The 18,707-nt window shown below is 42.0% G+C and overlaps 1 protein-coding gene across 4 annotated transcripts in view; it reads right to left on the reverse strand.

Annotated features, from left to right (window-relative positions):
* The window catches only part of AIFM1 (apoptosis inducing factor mitochondria associated 1), a 774,257-nt gene that overhangs the window by 530,092 nt on the left and 225,458 nt on the right, over nucleotides 1-18,707 (reverse strand). The window lies entirely within an intron of this gene.

Genomic DNA, 18,707 nt, shown 5'->3' on the forward strand with positions numbered 1-18,707 from the left:
CAGAATGTTAGAGCCCTTGTCACTGAAATAATCAAACAACTTTGCAGCTTAATAAAATCCACCAAAGCCAAGTTTAAGGCTAAAATAGCTATCCCAAGCCAAAAACAATTACAAGACATTTTTTAATTATGTTCGTAATCTCAAAAGCACAATGCAGCAATGAACTGAGAAGATTGTGAACAGTGTTACCTACACTGAGGCTACAGACAGAGGAAACCTACTGGCCGACACATTTAGCTCTAACTTTACCCCTCTATCTCCTCCATTTGACCCCCAAGATATACCTGAAATTTGCTTGCCTCCAGCTTTTATACAAAACCAAGTCCTAAAAGTGCTATCAAAAGCTAAAACCATGGATCTACGGGTCCAGACAATATCCCTGGATATATCTTAAATAGCATGAGGCATGACTTGACCACACCCCAAACAACACTGTTCAATCTTAGCCTCCATGCAGATTTTGTGAAAAGTGAATGGAGAACTGCAGTCATTCCCCAGCATAAGGGAGGACCTTCCACAGACCCAGGCAATTACAGTCCCAAAAGCCTCATCAGCCTCACATGCAAAGCCATGGAAAAACTTATCATGGAATTAATCAATCAGGACATATGGAACCTCCAAACACTGGCCCTGTCTCAGTTTTAATTCATCAAGAGCAGGTCATGCATACTCAATCTGGTGAATTTTTTGAGAAGGTCATCACAACAATGGAAGAAGGCAAAATGATACACACTGCAACCCTCAACCTGGCCAAAGCTTTTGAAAAAACTCACATTCAGGCATAGTTGAAAAGCTAATTAAAATGTGAATAAACCCATATGTCACCAGCTGGATTGTCAACTGGTTCATAGATAGGATGCAGATAATCAAAATAGGGAAAGTTACCTCCAAAAAGAGACCAGTCATCCGTGGAGACTCCCAGGGTTCTGTGATGGGACCTCTCCTGTTTGCATCTACTTTTCTGAAGAAAAAGCCAATATCAAAGTGCTCTAGATAACCAAGATGTTTGCAAATGCCTGCAAGCCAGGAGCAGTCACTGAATCCCCAAATGACTTAGCCATACTGCAGGAAAATTGATCTCAAATAAACAACTGGTGTTAAAGTCATGGACTGAAATTAAATGCCAAAATGCATTATTGTATCTTTTGTGAAGTTACCTACACCAAGGAACTAATATATTGACAATACACCCCTAAGAGTTGATCCAGCTGTTTAGGATTTGGGACCTTATGTGGACAGACACCTAACCTTTGACTGTGTCTACTGTTGATTATGAAGACAGATTAGATAAGCAATTCACAAAGAAACAATGGGGGATATATACATGTCTCCCAAACATGCTACAAAATCTAGAAGATTTAGGATCTTTGTCTGGAAGTGTTTACATAGGTATTTTTATACCCCAAGAAAACTTCAAAGAATTTTTCCTCACGTAGACAGCAAATGTTGGAAGTGTGTGGAGAAGAAATAGGCAGCTGGGAACATATTTTCTGAGATACCCTGCAAACTGCTCTGTCAGAGATGCTGGGTAAGCAAAATGGAGTAACTAGGGAAATTATTTTTTGAGATATGATACACAGTCAGAATTGCAGAATTGGCTAGACATAGTAAGGCCTTGAGGAGTCTAATTATGATGGCTTCCAAAAAGCAATTACTAGAAAATGGAAAGCAAAGTCTATACTATGTTTGCTAGAAGTAGCAAAGATAGTACTAGAGATAAAACAACTGGAATTGGGATCTTTAGATAAGGGTAGGAGCAAATTACACAGAAAAAAAGGGAAATGTGGGATCAATACGTGCAAAGGAGGAACAAGATTTAAAAGAAGGCAGGATTTGAATGAGCTATGTAATGGTTGACTTAATGACTGGATATGTTAAAAGTGATGTAAAATGTCTGCAGCTACAGTTGTGTCGGCACAGTTTGGAATGTATAATCTTTGCAACTGAGATTGTGTTGCTATGGTTTACTTTCATTTATATAAATGTAACATGGCTTATGTCATACATGATAATTTAATAAAGATGTTTCTTGTTTAATAAAAAAAAAAACATGTCTACTGTTGCAAGAAAGTATTTTTATATTGCACAGCTTAAACAAAGGGATACTGTTTAAACCTAGGGATACCATGGTCTGTCTCTCTATTTAGCCCCCATTAGGCCAGTCACTGAATACAGTAACCCCTATGGCTTGTATCTGCCCAGGCAAATGCAATAACTGGAATGCCCACAGAGATACCCTACTAAAAGGATACAAGGCCTACACATGTCCAACATATACTGACCCAAAGCCCTGTCATACTCTGTTATCCTACAGACTGCTAAGAGGTGGCCTGTGTCTGGCATTCAAGGCATCCTCTGTCCAATTTTGATGGATTTACTGCACATCAGCAAGTCAGATGGCATCAGAAATACTCAGTCTGGGGATCCAACCCACTTCTGTAACAGAACAGTTTGGAGAGTCAAGTATATTTTGCAGAAGATACTACTGCTGCGGACCAGATGCCCCATCCACATAAAACAAAGTTCATCCTTGTCCATATTCAAGCACAACTTAGATCTATGGATGGAAAACATAGGACTGCTCCTGTACTACTAATTGAAAGATGAAGCTCCTAAATGCTTTTTCCAATGCATGGGTCCTCTCAAATTATCTATGGTATGATCCCAGTTAGTCGCATTAGGGGTAACATATAATTATAGACCAACGGACAAATGGCAATCTATAACCAAACGAGTTAGGTTATTTTGAGCACTAAAAGGAAAACTGCCCCACAAGGGCAGCTAGCCTAGTACTTACCTATGAACCTTTGTTTAATTACATCTACATATCACTACTCCAAAACATATTCCTGAACATTTTGACTCACATGCTCTAGTGACATACCATGGATGACAAGCTTTACTATCTGATTTATCTGGCTTCTTACATCAACTTGAATTTTTCTCCAGCCCTCCCACCCTTTTGCTGCTGTTGTCTTAAAAGCCAGTGTCTCTGGCTTCTGCCCCTTATTGTAATCTGACTAACAAAGCCCCCCCTTGATTGCTATTGTCGGTTTAAGCTGATTAAGTACTTTTCCCACCGATTGTTTTACACAGATCTACCATGCTAAGACCCCACTCAGCAAACAATTCTTGCTCAAGCTAACCTCCTTTTCTACAAGTCTTTATTTTCATAAAGCTTCCATCTATTAGCATCCTTGCAATACTTGGAGAGGGTCCTGAATAAATCCTGTGCCATCCCTGGCAGATAAATTAAGTGCTAAACAGTACGATAAATCTTAACTGATTTATCTGCCAATTTTTGTTATTTAAATTTTTTTCAATTACCTCCAATATTGTACTGTTTGCCGACAATGGCACTTTTAAGAAGCTTTACTGGCAGTGCTACTGTGTAAGTTTCTACTTTGTATTTTTGTTGGAACTTAATTGTTGTATTCTTGCAATTCTGGTCCTGCTAAAGGGATTCTACACAGTTTCCTTTGTTTTAAGCGCCTGTATAAATTTGGTGTGTTTGAAAGGCTCTTGGCTGATTCCCTTCCCACAGAGTGCAGAAACACTTGGTGTCCTCACCTGTACCTCCAAAGTGATTTCCTTATATCACGTACCATCCAGACACAAGCTAACTACTTGTACTTAAAAAACTGCACTTCCAGAGACTATTTCAGTGGACTCTAACTGACAAAGTTATCAGATGATTGCAAGTTGGGACACATAATTAACTAACAAAACGAAAAAAACACACAGGAAAAATAAGCAGCCAAACAGGAATGGATGTAACTTCACTTTACTGGAATTCTGGTACCTCGGCCTTCGCCTTCAATTGGAATATCATTCTCTAAGTACATCCAGTATATATACACACCCTCTTCATATCAATTATGTAATTAATCAATTATATAATAAATGAAAACATTTCAATATAAATACAATAATTAAATCTAATACACAATAATATATATAAATACATTCAACTAAATATTATAAATACATAGTAATTAAATTTCCAAATTCATTCCATCTGGAAATAAAGTTCTATAATTAATAATAAATTTAGATTCCAAATATAATAATTTACGTTGGAAGTTAATATCTGTGCCACCTCCTCCATATGGTTTAGCCAAAATACTAAAAATAAAATTATTGCATTCCCCTCCATGGAATTGGTGAAAATGACTGGCTACAGGACTATCAAGTCTGCCATTCCTGATGTCTCCCAAATGCTCCATGATTCTTTGTTTTACCCTATGTTTGGTCTGTCCTATGTACCATCTCTTTTTTACACAATTGCATCCTATAATATAAGCAACCCCCGAAGAATTACAATCAAAATAATCTAGTGCTTGATATTTGACCCCATTAAATTAACTCCCCAAGTGATGTTAACATCCTACAGAAAGGCCTCACTGAGACCAACGACTGGTGTCAGAACCATAGTCTTAAGCTCAATGTCAAAAAACTTTGTCATCCCCTTTGGGAAAAATCCGGTTCCCATGAATTACCACATAGACAGAAGGCGTCATAAGAGATTTGGGAACACAGGTTGACAGCCGCCTCTCTTTTGACCACCACATTGCCACTGTGGTCAGAAAGTCCTTCTATGTGGCACATTTCATTACTAAAGGGTTTTGCATCCAGGAAGAAAGAGGTCATTGTCTCCCTCTACTCTTCCCTCATTAGGCCAATCATAGAGAACAATGCCCCATTTGGCATGTACCTCACTAGACACCTACAACAACTGGAGAGGCCGCAAAAGTACCTCACAAAGAGGATCCCAGGCCTTAAACACTTATCCTATATGGACAGACTCAAAAAAACTCCAACTATTCTTGGTCTCATATCACCTACTTAGAGGGAATCTCTGCTCGACTTACAAAGCCATGTCTGACCAAACTCTGTTAGAAATGCTACATCTAAATAAATCCCAGTCCCTCCGTACTACACACTCCTGAGACCTCAACCTCATTACCACAATTAACAGAACAAGCTGGAGGGACAGGCTCATAACTCAGGGACTACCCATGCTATGGAATAAGACTTCCCATACATGTCAAGCAGAGCACTTCACTGGCCATCATCAAGAGAAGTCTTGAGTGGATGGGAAATAGAAAATTCACCCCAGGGATCACTCCAGTGGCTTTACTTGACAGAGGCACTGAGAACTAAGGTCGGGTGGCACGATGCCACAGTAATCCTATGGGCTAGCCTTGTAAAGGTTCCAGGGCCATTAGCCTAGTACACACCTATGAACTACTGATTTCTTGTTTTATTTGTGCATTTATCTGTATTTAAGGCTGAAATTACTGCATTTGCTCAAAATGTCTGGCTACTGGTCTGAATGACTTGAAATTACCTTGTCTAACTAGTTTGTTGAAGTTTTTTTGTGGTAGCATACACTCTCAAGCAATCTTTTTTGTGCTTTTAAATTAAGAGGACTGGGGTAGCTCATCTAGCAGCAGTAGGTGATGGCTTGGTCTGCCTTGGAAACCGCAGAAGTTAACATATAAAACTAGTATTAGGAGAGTAACCTTTAGTTTGGTGATGCATTGCACAAAGTTGAGCTCAGAGCAGCTAGCTTGCGCATCAGACAGTATACTATATCCTATCACTATACAACTCTAGTCCCTTGCTCTACAGAATACCCTAGTAAACCTTTGTAAAACCTTAAGAGCTCACCCTAACACAGACCTGGATAACATGAATATGCAATTTCAAAACTTCCCTGTAGCCAACTTTGTAGATATGGGCATCTTAAGACAATGTAGCATTTGTTTTATGTTCACGAACAACCTTTTAATCCTTAAAGATACCAACACAGTATGCCAGATATCTACATACACAATTTATTTGGAGGCAAAAATCTCACAAGCAAACAAGGTTGTCAAGAACATACACACTGCCTCCACGCACAAAGGCCATCTTATGCTGAGGTACTAAAGAGTAATCTCTCTAACCTCAAACACCTCCTAAGTCTGCAATCAATGCCTATCCTCAGCAATCTCTAAGGTGCACACCAAAAGCAACACCAAATATTACAGATAAGCCTACGCCTAATGGACCCCAGAAAACAAAGCTCATAAGGCAAGTAAACAATTTACCCAGGACTCTTTGCCATTCGGGGACTCCACTGTAAGACGCACACATGCCCCACTTACCAGACTGGACAAGGTGAAGATTACTGTCAGTTGTTTATCTACAACCAGAACCAACCAAGTCACACACACTCAAGTCACTGCGCCACAGGTACCAGTATGACTACCATAGACCACGTAGATGGAAATGACTTGAGACATACCTCTCTGGATTACATGAAGAGACACATTACAGACCTCTCTGAATATGCGTCTCAGACTGGTATGTGCCTTGTATTTAACAGCATCTACCTTCACTACTGAAGAAGGCACAGTACGAACAAACATGATTGATTTTAACAACTGGCTTAGTTTCCAATGTCAGTCCAGGGGGATTCAATATCTGTCAGCCGGGGAGGACATGGTCAACAAACCACACTGCATTGTCAAGGTGATCTGCACCCGTCTCCCCCTGGGCTTCCAGATTTTTGTTAATATTTTATCCACCCCTTAGAACTTTTTTAGGCAATGTCAACATGATAAGCTAACAGACATAGCAAATAAAACCCATAAGAATCTAAAGCTGTTACTGTTCAATGCTAGGAGGCTTAGCAAGATGCTCCACACCCTACAAGCTCACCTCACTCTGGAGAATATAGACATCTGTGCCATTATAGAGACATGGTTTAAAGCCACAGAAAGTTCACCAGCAGTACAAGGCTACAGTGTCTTCCACAAATTTAGGCCATAAGCATCACAGGCAGGGACTAGCGTTAGAGATGTCAAGCTACATCAGCAACAAGTATACCTCAAATCTGTTTAAATAAGATGATATCCTGAAGTTCATCCGTGTGCAAATCACTTAGCTACAGTCCCTTACCATATTTTAGCAAGCTACATGTCACCATCTGTGTCTCAAAAATCCCTCGACTCTTATCTAGACCTACTGGAGGCATTCTCCATCCGACCACACTTCCTTCATGGGAGACTAACTACTCTACAGACTGGGAAACATACACTGCCACCAACTTGCAGGCACAACGTTTCCTGGCCTTTATTAAATGTCCTTGATCAGTTAGTGTGCACTTCAACCAGAGATTCAAACATACTAGACCTTGTTCTCACCAATATCAAAGAGCGCTGCACTCCCCCCTTACCACACCCAGTTAGAAACTACTCGAAAGTAAATAATTTCTGATTAACAGACAGTTATCAAAACTCACTGGCCCACCCAACCCAGAGTTCACAACAGCCTGCGCAGAATTATTCACTAAAACACTGTACAAACATGTAAATAGTTGCATAAAGGCTGTTGTATCCACCAGAAGTAAGCAGAAAACAACCCCCCCCCCACCAAAAAAAATAAATAAATAAACACACTGGTGAAATCCTAATCTTAACAGGTATATAACAAAATTAAAAAGTCATGGCCAAAGTGAGAAAGAGCAACCTTCATAATGACAAAAGCTCACTAACAAAACTAAACAGGAAACATAGGTTCATAGGTTCATACTAGGCTATCTGCCCTAGGGCATTTATAAGCCTAGCCAGAGTGTGTTTGGCTTTCGCCACCCATTTTAAATGAATTTTGCTATGCCCTTTTTCGAGGTTAGTATACTGTGACTGTCTAACAGTGACACAGAAGTGATACCTGGGGTAAACCTACTATCTCCCATCCACTCATCAAGATTCCTCTTGAAGAGAGTCAATGAGGGACTCTGCCTAACCTGGACTGGGATTTTATTCCAGAGTGAAGGGAGCCTCTGGGTTATGAATTTGTCCCTCCAGCATGTCTTATTTATTTCAGTGCTGAGGTTCAAGTTTCTCGAGCGCGTAGCTCAATGGGATTTGGATTTTCTGAGGTGCAGCATGTCCATTAATTCCGGGTTGGACATGGCTTTATACATCAGGCACAGATCGCCCCTGAACAGGCGGTATGCCACTGAGTAGAGCTGGAGTTTCTTTAACTGGGCAGCATATGGCATCTGTTTGAGCCCTTTGATCCTCTTGGTGAGGTACTTTTGGGGTCTTTCCAGTTGCTGCAGGTGTCTGGTAAGGTACATCCCAAAAGGGGCATTGTACTCAATTATGGGCCTGATGAGGGATGAGTAAAGAGGCACGATGACCTCCCCTGATCTAGATGTGAATCCCTTCATGATTAGGTGGGCTATATAAAATGTTTTTCTAACCACTTTGGCCACGTGGTTGTCAAATGAGAGATTGCTATCAACTTGGGTCCCCAGGTCCCTAATTACTTCTTCCGTACTTAATGGATTACCACCTATGTGATAATTTGTGGGCACTTTATTTTTGCTAAAGGGGATGACTATACACTTTTTGGCATTTAGCTTGAGGCCATGGCTCTGGCACCAGTTGTCTGTTTCTATGAGGCCCTTTTGTAGAATGCTTGTGTCGGCTGGAGAGTCTATTATGGCGCCCAGTTTGCAGTCATCTGTGAACCTGGTCAGCCACAGTCCTTCCGTGTTAGCCTGTACCTCCGAGAAATATATACCGAACAAGAGAGGTCCCAGGACTGAGCCTTGTGGGACACCACTTGTAACTGGTTTGGAGTCTGACATGGCTCCAGCAATTCTAACCATGTGGGTTCTGTCCTTGAGCCAGTTTACAACCCATCTAGTGACATAGGGGTTTATATTTAAGCTGGTGAGCTTATCTATAATGCCAGAGTGGAGTATTGTATCGAAGGCTTTTGCGATGTCCAGGTAGGCTGTGTGGACCACCTTCCCCTCCTCAATGGCCTTGGTGATGGTTTCAAAGAAATCGACCAGGTTTAAGAGGCAGGATCTGCCCTTAACAAAGCCGAACTGGGTCGGATCCAGTGTCTGTAGGTCCCCAATATCTTTATTTATGAGGTCCATGATGATCCTTTCCATAGCTTTGCAGACCAAGCTAGTCAAGCTTATGGGGCGATAGTTTCCAGGATCTGTTGAGGCACCACCTTTGTGGAGAGGGACCACTGTTGCTGTACGCCACTCTTTGGGTACATATCCTGTAGTAAGGCTGAGATTGAACAGTAGTTTTATGTTTGGGTTTAGTTCTTCTTGGAGTTCATGTAGGACGCAGCCCGGGACACCGTCTGGTCCCATTGATGCTGCGTTTTTTGCTTTGGAGAGGGCGGCTCTTACCTGAGCATCTGAGATGTCAGGGGGGCAGCACTCTGCTGGGATAGATATTTGCCCTTTTGGTGGGGAAGGGGGGGGAGAAGTTTGTGCTGAACCTGTCAGCTAGGATGTTGGCAATGTCTGTGGGTGCGATGTATTTTTTGTCATTCTGGACTAATTCTGAGCATATCTGGGAATTCCCACCCAGGTTCCTAACATAACTAAAGAAAGCCTTGTGATTATCCTTAGTGTCCTGTGCAATTTTTCTCTCGAAGCTGGCCTTAGACGATTTTATGAGTGCCCGTACTTTTTTTGCTAATACTGATCAGAGATGCCTTCCCTTTTTGGGATTTTGCTCTATCGTGTAGTAGCATCCTCCTTCTATTGTACAGTTTGTTTATGGCTGGGGTCCACCAGACAGGACGTCTGCCTTTGGAGGACTGGGACTTGGTTTTATTTGGGATTGCATGATCCATGCATTCCTGAAGGTGTTCATAGAATGCGTTTATAAAGGATTCTGCGGTCTGGGCCGGAGAACTAATTAAATCCAACAAGACCCATTAGGAGGTCAAGACAGCTTCTCAGGCTAAACATAACCACACAGGCTTCTACAGCTATGTCTGAAACATCAAAGGTACGTGTATAGGAAGTACAGTTGTGTACACTTACCATAAATGTAGATGTTCGAGTGTATTCACTATTGCAGTCATTACATTTGGGAAATCCTGCTAGCAGATTGCCCTCAGTCGGCCTAAATTCCAAAGTCCTGAGTCCCTGTGATGGCTGCTATCACCCCTTCCCTGACGTCAGGTCATCAGGGGTATAAAAGATGCGGCCGACGCCATTTTCTTTAGTTTTTCTTGCCTCAGATGTCAGGTGCCAAAATTTATACATATAAATACATATAAATACATGCACCAATATAAACTTTACCTTCATCTACAAGCAGGTACACCACATAGGTTGTATAAATCAGAGAAGGAAAGATAGGTTCCCTGAGAAGAAAAGGGGGATGGCGGGTGGGTAACCTGGACTGCAACAGTGAATACACTCGAACATCTACATTTATGGTAAGTGTACACAACTGTACTATGTTCTTAGTGTTTCACTGTTGCAGTCATTACATTTGGGTAGAGTCCCAAAGCTATGGATGGGAGGCTGGAGCTAAACATAATTAGGAGCGGCTAAGAGGCCCTGCAGAACTGCAGTGGCAAAGCCTATCCTGGATTTAGAGTAGAGTGGCAGATGATAGTGCTTTGTAAAGGTGTGCACTGAACTCCAAGTAGTAGCCTCTAAAATGTCCTTGGTTGGTATTCCCCTGAGAAAGGCTGCTGAAGTGGCTGCAACTCTGGTTGAATGTGGCCTAATGCCCTTAGGCTCTGGCTTGCCATGGTGTAAGTAGCAGAAACTATAGCCTTTCCTTGTGATCCTGCAGCATATGCCACTAGTAATTGTTCTGTCTTTCTGAAAACTTTGGTTCTGTCCAAGTAGAATCTAAGTTGTCTGTGTACGTCCAAAGAATGCAGAATTCTTTCCCCCTTGTTCTGTGGATTTGGATAAAAGGTTGGCAGATGAATAGTTTTTTTAAGAGCTACACTGGACACCACCTTAGGCATAAATGTTGGGTTTGCCCTCAGAGAGACCCTGTCTGGATAAAAAATGATAAAAGGTTCCACAGCCATGAGTGCCTGAAGTTCTGAAACTCGTCTTGCAGAAGTTATTGCTAGGAGCAGAGCTGTTTTCCAGGATAAAAACTGTATATCAGCAGTAGCAGCTGGCTCAAAAGGAGGCAGGGTGAGTTTTCCCAAGACATAGTTGAGGTCCCATGCAGGCACTGGTGATCGCCTTGGAGGCCTTAAATTTTTGGCTCCTCTGAGGTGCTGTTTTAGTAAGGGATGAGAAAAGATTGGTGGCTCTGTATTGTAATGAGCCAAAATGGCAGAGGCATGAATTTTAATAGATGAAAAGATAGACCTTTGTCTAGCATCTCAGTTAAGTATTGCAAAATCTGAGGAATATTTGGCACAGCTGTATCGGTTCCTTGTGCCTGGTTCCAAGCACAGAATCTCTTCCATTTTCCAGCACAAGTTTTTCTAGTACTAGGCCTTCTGGCCTCCAAAATGACATCCATCACAGCTTTACTGAGAGGTGTGTTTTGTATGACTACATTACCTGCCATGCTGCCAGGTTTAAAGTCCCGAGTTGGCTGTGCAGGATCCAATTGTTTTGCTGGGACAGTAGATGAGGTATCTGAGGTAAGATCCACACTGGGCATTGCAACAAGCTCCTTAGTACTGGATACCAGTACTGGCGGGGCTAGTCTGAGGCAATCAGTATCATCCTTGGCTTCTCCTGTCTGACCTTTAGGAGTACCTTGGGGAGGAGAGGATAAGGTTGAAATGCATATACTGAAAGATCCACTTTCCATGCTTGTCTGTGATAAATCCTTGTGCAAACTCTTTTTAGTTGGTAGTTGTGAGGGGTGGCAAATAGATCTATGTCTGGGCATCCCCATTTCCTTGTTATCATGTTATCTGAAGACTTGAGGATCTAGGTGCCACTCTTGGGGATCCATAAGGATTCTGCTTAGTTCGTCTGCCAAAGTATTTTTCCTTCCTGGCAGGAATTGTGCCTGCAGATGTACTTGGCAAGTCAATGCTGTGTCCCACAAAATCATGGCTAGTCTGCAAAGGGGGTATGAATGTGTGTCCCCCCTGCTTGTTTATGTACCACATGACCGCGGTGTTGTCTGTCTTTATCAGTAGTTGTCCTGGATGAAGTAGGTCCTTGAAGGCTGTCAGGGCATTTTGAACTGCTAGCATCTCTTTTTGATTGATATGTAGATGCATTTGGTTTGGGGTCCATGTGCCCTGAATGCATCTTCCTGCCATGTGGGCTCCCCAGGCATAATCTGTTGCATCTGTTGTTAGTGTTTGCCTGGCTGTGGGTAATGTGAATGGCTGCCCCTTGTTTTGGGGGCAAGCCTTTGCCCACCATCGAAACTCCTGTTGCAGGCAAGGAATGAGGGTAGTCATAGTTTCTAGGCTGTGGCAATGTTGAGTCCAAACACTTTTTAAGTACCATTGAAGTTTCCTTATATGCAGTCTTCCATATGGAATTAGTAGTATGCAGGATGCCATGAAGCCCAAAGCCTGCAGAATTTTTCTTGCAGATAACTGGGCCTTTGTTGCCAACATTTTGAAATAGGTAGTCAGTTGCCTTTGTTTGTCTGGCATGAGATAAGCCATCTGGGCAGTTGTATTTAAGTTAGCACCCAGGAATATTATCTCTTGAGAGAGTAGTAGTTTTGATTTCTTTTCGTTGACTGTGTACCCTAGGCATGTTAGAAGTCTCTTCACAAATGCCAGATGCTGTAGAAGAATGTCCTTGTTCTCTGCTCGAATTAAACAGTCGTCCAAGTAAGGATATATTTGTATTCCTCTGTCTGCAGAATGCAATTACTGGTGCCAGGGCACTTTGTAAAGACCCTGGGCGCAGTAGATAAGCCAAAGGGCAGTGCAGAGAATTGGTAATGCTTTGAGCCAGCCTTGAATCTGAGGTATCTTCTGCATATTTGTCCGATTGGGACATGCAGGTATGCCTCTTTTTAGGTCTAAAGTCACAAGCCAAGCGTTCTGGTCCAGCATGGGCAGAAGCTGCTGCAAAGTCAACATCTTGAATTTTGGTATATCCAGGAATGTGTTCAAAATAGACAGGTCCAGTATTGGCCTCCAGGACTTGTCCTTTCTGGGTACCAAGAACAGTCTTGAGTAAAATCCTTGTCCCTGCTCTTGCTCTGGTACTAGTTGAATGGCCCCCATATCCAAGAAGGATGAGACTTGTTTTTTTGCCTCTGCCCATTGATTTTTTGGCAGATATGGCCAGCCGTTTGCCTTTGGCAATGTATGGAAATGGAACTTGTAGCCTTGTGACACTATATTTAAGACCCACTTGTCCTGGGTTATAATGTGCCAATGTTGAGAAAAAAGTGTTAATTTTCCCCCTAAGGGTGCTGCTAGGAGATAAGTGCTTGTTGCAGGCAGGGGGAAGTCATTGGGACTGTTTCCTGAATGGTTGTGATTTGTCTTCTCCCACTTTGGAGGTAGAAGCTCCCCATTGTTTTGAGCGGAATGAACCTTGTGCCTGGGATCTGCCTCTAGGGCATCTGGTTCTGCCCCTTTGAGGTCTGTCTGACACAGGAAAGGACCAATTCTTAGGTGGCCAGTGTCTACTAAACCTAGGTGGCTGTACTTGCAAAAAAATCTTTGACTGTTTGCATAGATTTAGCTTTGTCCTCCATTTTCTTTAACACCTCTTCTGCCTTAACACCAAACAAAGTATCATGCTGTAAAGGTGCATCTAATAATTTAACTTTAACATGATCAGGTAGATTTTGTTCCTTTAAGCAAGCATGCCTCCTAATAACAGAACCTGTAACTGCGGCCCTGCAGGAGGCCTCTAAAGAATCAAAACCACATTGCAAAGTATGCTTTCCAACTTGTTCAGCTGCATGCAATAAATCCTGCATCTCCTTGTTTTCTGCACATTCAGAGTTTAACAACATTTTCTGTTTAAGCAATGCCATGACAGGTTGCTGATATTTGAGCATATGAAACTGACAGTTTAAGGCCCTTATAGCCAAGGTAGCAGATGTGCAAACCTTTTTTCCCCATCTATCCAGTGCCCTAGAATCTCTGTCAGAGGGGGTAGGGTTTTTTGCAGCGGAAGCCTAAACTCATTTGGGACCCTAAGAAATAGTTTCTGGGTCTGCAGCAAGGTTTTTAAAAAGGAATTTATGAGAGTCAGGAACCCTGTAATATCTGTCTGGCTTAACAGGAGCTGGAGGTAAGGAGTCGGGTGTAAGACTAGACGCCGAAAACACATCATCTACAATGTCTAACACAGGTGGGATGGCTAGTGGCTTGTGTTGAGGTAGTAAAAGGAAATCCCTGAGCCTCTTTTTAGATTCTGAAAAATCTTGGCTCTCCCAGTGGAAATGCTCCCTCATGGTATGCAAGGTTTCCCCAAAAGAATAGTCCTCAGGAGGAGAAGCTGAAGGTATAGATTCTTCAGCATCAGAATCCTCACAGGGGGGAGGAGAATATTCCTGATCAGAAGAGGAATCACAAGAAATGGAAACCTGATCTGAAGATTCATAGTCAGTCTCTTGACTAGGACTCTTATCAGGAGGGGGATGGGAACCCCTGATCAAGGTAATCAAGTCTTCGGCCATTTTGAGCATCTGTTTATTGGGCACAGAGGCCTGACGATGTGGCTCTTGAGTTTGTTTCTTTGCTTTGGAAGGTGCTTTAGTCTTTGCCTTTGAAGCTGAAGTCGGTTTGATGTAAAGATGTTTAGGTCTGAATACACCCTCAGAAGCCGGTGCCTGCTCAGCGGCTCCGGACCCATCTGAAGGGATAATATCTGAGGCTCCAATACCTTGACTTTCCAGCGGCATGGCAGACTCCATGTGGGAGTCGGTAGTGGCCTGCGACTCTAAAGTAGTGGGCGTCAGGAGCTGCAAAAGCGCCTCACTGAGGACCGACGACTGGCTTAGGAGAAGCTTCGTCATCGGTTTTGGGCCTCTGTTGTCTATCTCTTTCCTTTTCTTTGCGTTTTTTGTGAACTCCGGTAGTCGGATGGCTATCCGACGACATTTCTGGATAATTAAACCAGCGTCCAAAATAGTTTAAAGCAAAATCATACTGATGCTTAATAGTGCGTTGGTTAAATCTAGCACAAAACCGACAACCAGAAACATTGTGATCAGGGCCTAGGCAAGGAATACAGTAAGAATGAAAATCCTTATGAGGTATTTGCTTCCCACAAGAAATACAATTATTAACTTTTTCAGACATCGGTCTGGAGCAAGAAAAAAGTTTCCCCAATGGGGTACTTAGCTTTATAGAAGATTTCGGATCTGAAACTCGCACACGAAAATCTCAGGAGTCTGCCGACCGGCACTTGTGAACTGCTTCTGCTTCTGCTTCAGGCACCACGCAGCAAGAAAGACTAAAGAAAATGGCGTCGGATGCATCTTTTATACCCCTGATGACCTGACATCATGGAAGGGGCGGATAGCAGCCTACGCAGGACCCAGGACTTTGGAATTCAGACCGACTGAGGGCAACCTGCCAGCAGGATTACCCAAATGTAATGACTGCAACAGTGAAACACGAAGAACATCAGGTAGTAAATGGTGCAGCATTCACCGAGCAGAGGGGCATAGTGAATCTGCTGGCTGATAAATTCAGCTCAAACCTTCTTCTCCCGGTTAGGGAACAACGGTCTGCAGAACGACTGTCAGTGGAGTTTTTACAGTGTTGAGTTACCAGCCCAGTGCCCAACCTTCCACAGAAGGCACACACACACACACACACACACACACACACACACACACACACACACACACACACACACACACACACTCTTAGGGCCAATTTACAGTGTCCAATCCACCTACAGCATGTCTTTGGGATGTGGGAGGAAACCAAAGCACCCGGAGAAAACCCACATGACTGCAGGGAGGACATGCCGACTCCGCACAGAAGGCACCCCTGCCGAGAATTGAACCGGAAAACCACTTGCTGTGAGGCAGCAATGCTAACTGCTACACTACCGTGGTCGATACGTGAAACCCTGTATAAAAATATACAAATTACCAAGCCTTATTTCAAAATATTTAACATTCATGCATATAAATAAAATATAATATCATTAACAGAAACTGTCCATTATGCTTTAAATCCAGGTCTACTACACCTTAGTGCTTCCTACAAAAGGTTAACTTCTAGTTCCTAGGTCTGATCGCAGCTTTAGACTTCCATGGATCCTTTAATGAATCCATGGGCGACAGAACTGTTAACACTTAATACTGCTATGTGGTTTATACGCATTCCTTTTCCAGTGATAGTAGAATAAGCTATGTTGTACAACATTTTAGCACAAAGACACTGAATACAGTTTACTTATTTAACATTTAACTGGGAAAGTCTGACTTGGAACAAGCCAATTTTAAGTGGAAGCCCGGGAAAAAACACTCCAGACAAGATATGCAAATGTATGACATATTACACCATTACGCAATACTGGGGGAAAAAAAAACACTTGCCAGACCCAACTGCCTTAAGGAGCTCTAAAAAAGTCCATCAGGTTTGTCACAGTAGGTTTTGCTTTCTATTCTACATTAAGCAAAGCATTTTTATAAGTTTACCAAAAAAAATGGTGCAACCAACAGAAATAGTAGCATTTGAGAGCTTGTTACATATATTAACTTGGGGATTAAAAAAAAGGTGTATAACAACACGCTACCTGTTTAACCAACTAAACTGCACAATATCTCAGTTTACTGACAACTAAATGTAACCTTAGAAAGATAATTCAATTACTGTACCATTATTTTGGGGAAAACATTTCCTAAGTGAGAATTAAGTAATATACTTTAAGGTGCTCTCACGCACTATCCCTCTTGTTCTTATACATATTTTACTCCCTTGTACAGTGTACGTCTGTCAGTACCTGTATGATAATTAATACAGTTTTACTTCCTGAGATAGTGCTGCGGGTGAGTTTGTTGAGGGAGGTATATAACTAAAGCAATCACTGCTCAGCACTTAGTACTGTTTTATGGCTTATTCCCAATATATTAAGATGTTGAGACTCTAGGAAGTTGTGTGGCAGTTAACTTCTGCAAGTACTGGGTGACACTTATCTCTAGATGGAGAGGACAAACACTGCAAATCAGGCGTCCAACACCTTGAAATGTACTATACAAAAAAGGCCTATGACAACGTGTAACCTGCACTGTACGTATACCAGTGCTGTGTCCCACAACACAGAAGGACTTGTGCAATGTCACAAAGAGATTTTACCTTGGCTGTATATCAGCATGCAAATACAATGCTACTCTTCATGCAGTACATGACCTATAGACTTGCTGAACCTTAGGTATCCACCTATGCTCAGGTGTAGAGCAGAAGCATATGCCATTCCCTCTTATGGGAGAACTTAGCCAGTGGTCAGTCTCTCTCACCATCCTCAACTGATCCATCAATCTAGGCCCTATTTTACAATGACAGATCACAAGCAGTGTTGTTAGCTGGTTTAGAGGTTTATACACCTAACGGATTTTTACAGTTCAGTTTCCTGGAGCCATAAATAAAGAGGATATTGATTAGCTGTAATCACCACCACAACCTTAGGCTGCAGATCTCTGACTCAGCCTACCTTCCTACTTCTGCTTTGCCCTCAGGCAGGAATTTATCAATTTATGTAATATCAGATTTTTGATAACTGTATAAAAGACTATGTGGTTTATGTAATGTTGGACTGATGACAATTATATAAAAGACTATATGCAATGTATAATATTTGTAACTGTGAACATGTTGTTTTCTTTCTTGTATATAAATTTATGTTTGTCTATGTCTTAAATGATTATGGCATTAACCAAAAAAAAAAAGTCAACCACACAAAACTAATCATTCAATATCCACTTTGCACCTGCTATACTATAAACTCTACAGTATAGCCAAACATATTCGTCAAGCTCCTTAAATTCCTGAACTTAACAATGGATGAACTCCAACCTTACATCTTAGTCACACAAATACTCAATATGCATATAGCTAACAACCTTCTACTGCTCACAACTGCCCAGTCTTACTTAAAAAAATGATAACCTTGAAGGATGACTGAAGCAATACAACCCCAACATATCATCAGAAGTTGAAACTCAACTAAAAAGCAGAATGTACATCATCTATCTACATGAAGTCTATGTACTATATGTATAAGTCTATATATTGTCAGAGATGTGACTCACTGCGGTTGTATTACTTGTAACTGTGTAATATTGCTGGGTAAACTTGTTAACTCATTACATCTGAGTGACGCCTCCAGGTGCATCGGCAGTTAACTCCTACTGATGCCACCAGATGTCAGATATTGCTTGCCCATATCTACGTAAATAATTCCAAAATCATGCTATGCACAAGGTTTTAAAATATTTCATCTTAAAGCTTACACAATGGCAAATTCAACTGCATTAATATTGGACCTCTTTCTAGTGCAGGTAAATAGATATTAATGAGAAGTTATGTACCTACCATAACGTTCCATGTTAGTTGTCTTCTTCTCGCCTTCTTTCTTGCTGGATGGGTTCGGAGCCGATCCTCGGCTCCGACTCGGCCTATACTAAAGCTCGAGAGCTAATTTTACCAGCTCGAGGCAACCCTATATCCCATGATGCTAGGCGCTAACTACCCAGATCTCGTTTGGTAGCTGAGAACATAGCAATTTTAGCCTCCCAACCCAAGGGAGAGAAGAAGAAGGGGAAAAACTTCCCATGTGCCACTACCTGAAGCTATAGCCACCCAAGGATAACCAGTTTAGGCTTCAAATTGTGTAAGGTGAAGACCCTGATAAGAAAAGGGAAATCCTTTCGGTCTATCCAGGCTATGGGGATGGTGGGTGGGACACAAGAAAGAAGGCGAGAAGAAGACAACTAACATGGAAC

Source organism: Protopterus annectens, chromosome 15.part0 (assembly GCF_019279795.1).
Source record: "Protopterus annectens isolate FY-2018-M chromosome 15.part0, PAN1.0, whole genome shotgun sequence".
Taxonomy (NCBI): domain Eukaryota; kingdom Metazoa; phylum Chordata; order Ceratodontiformes; family Protopteridae; genus Protopterus; species Protopterus annectens.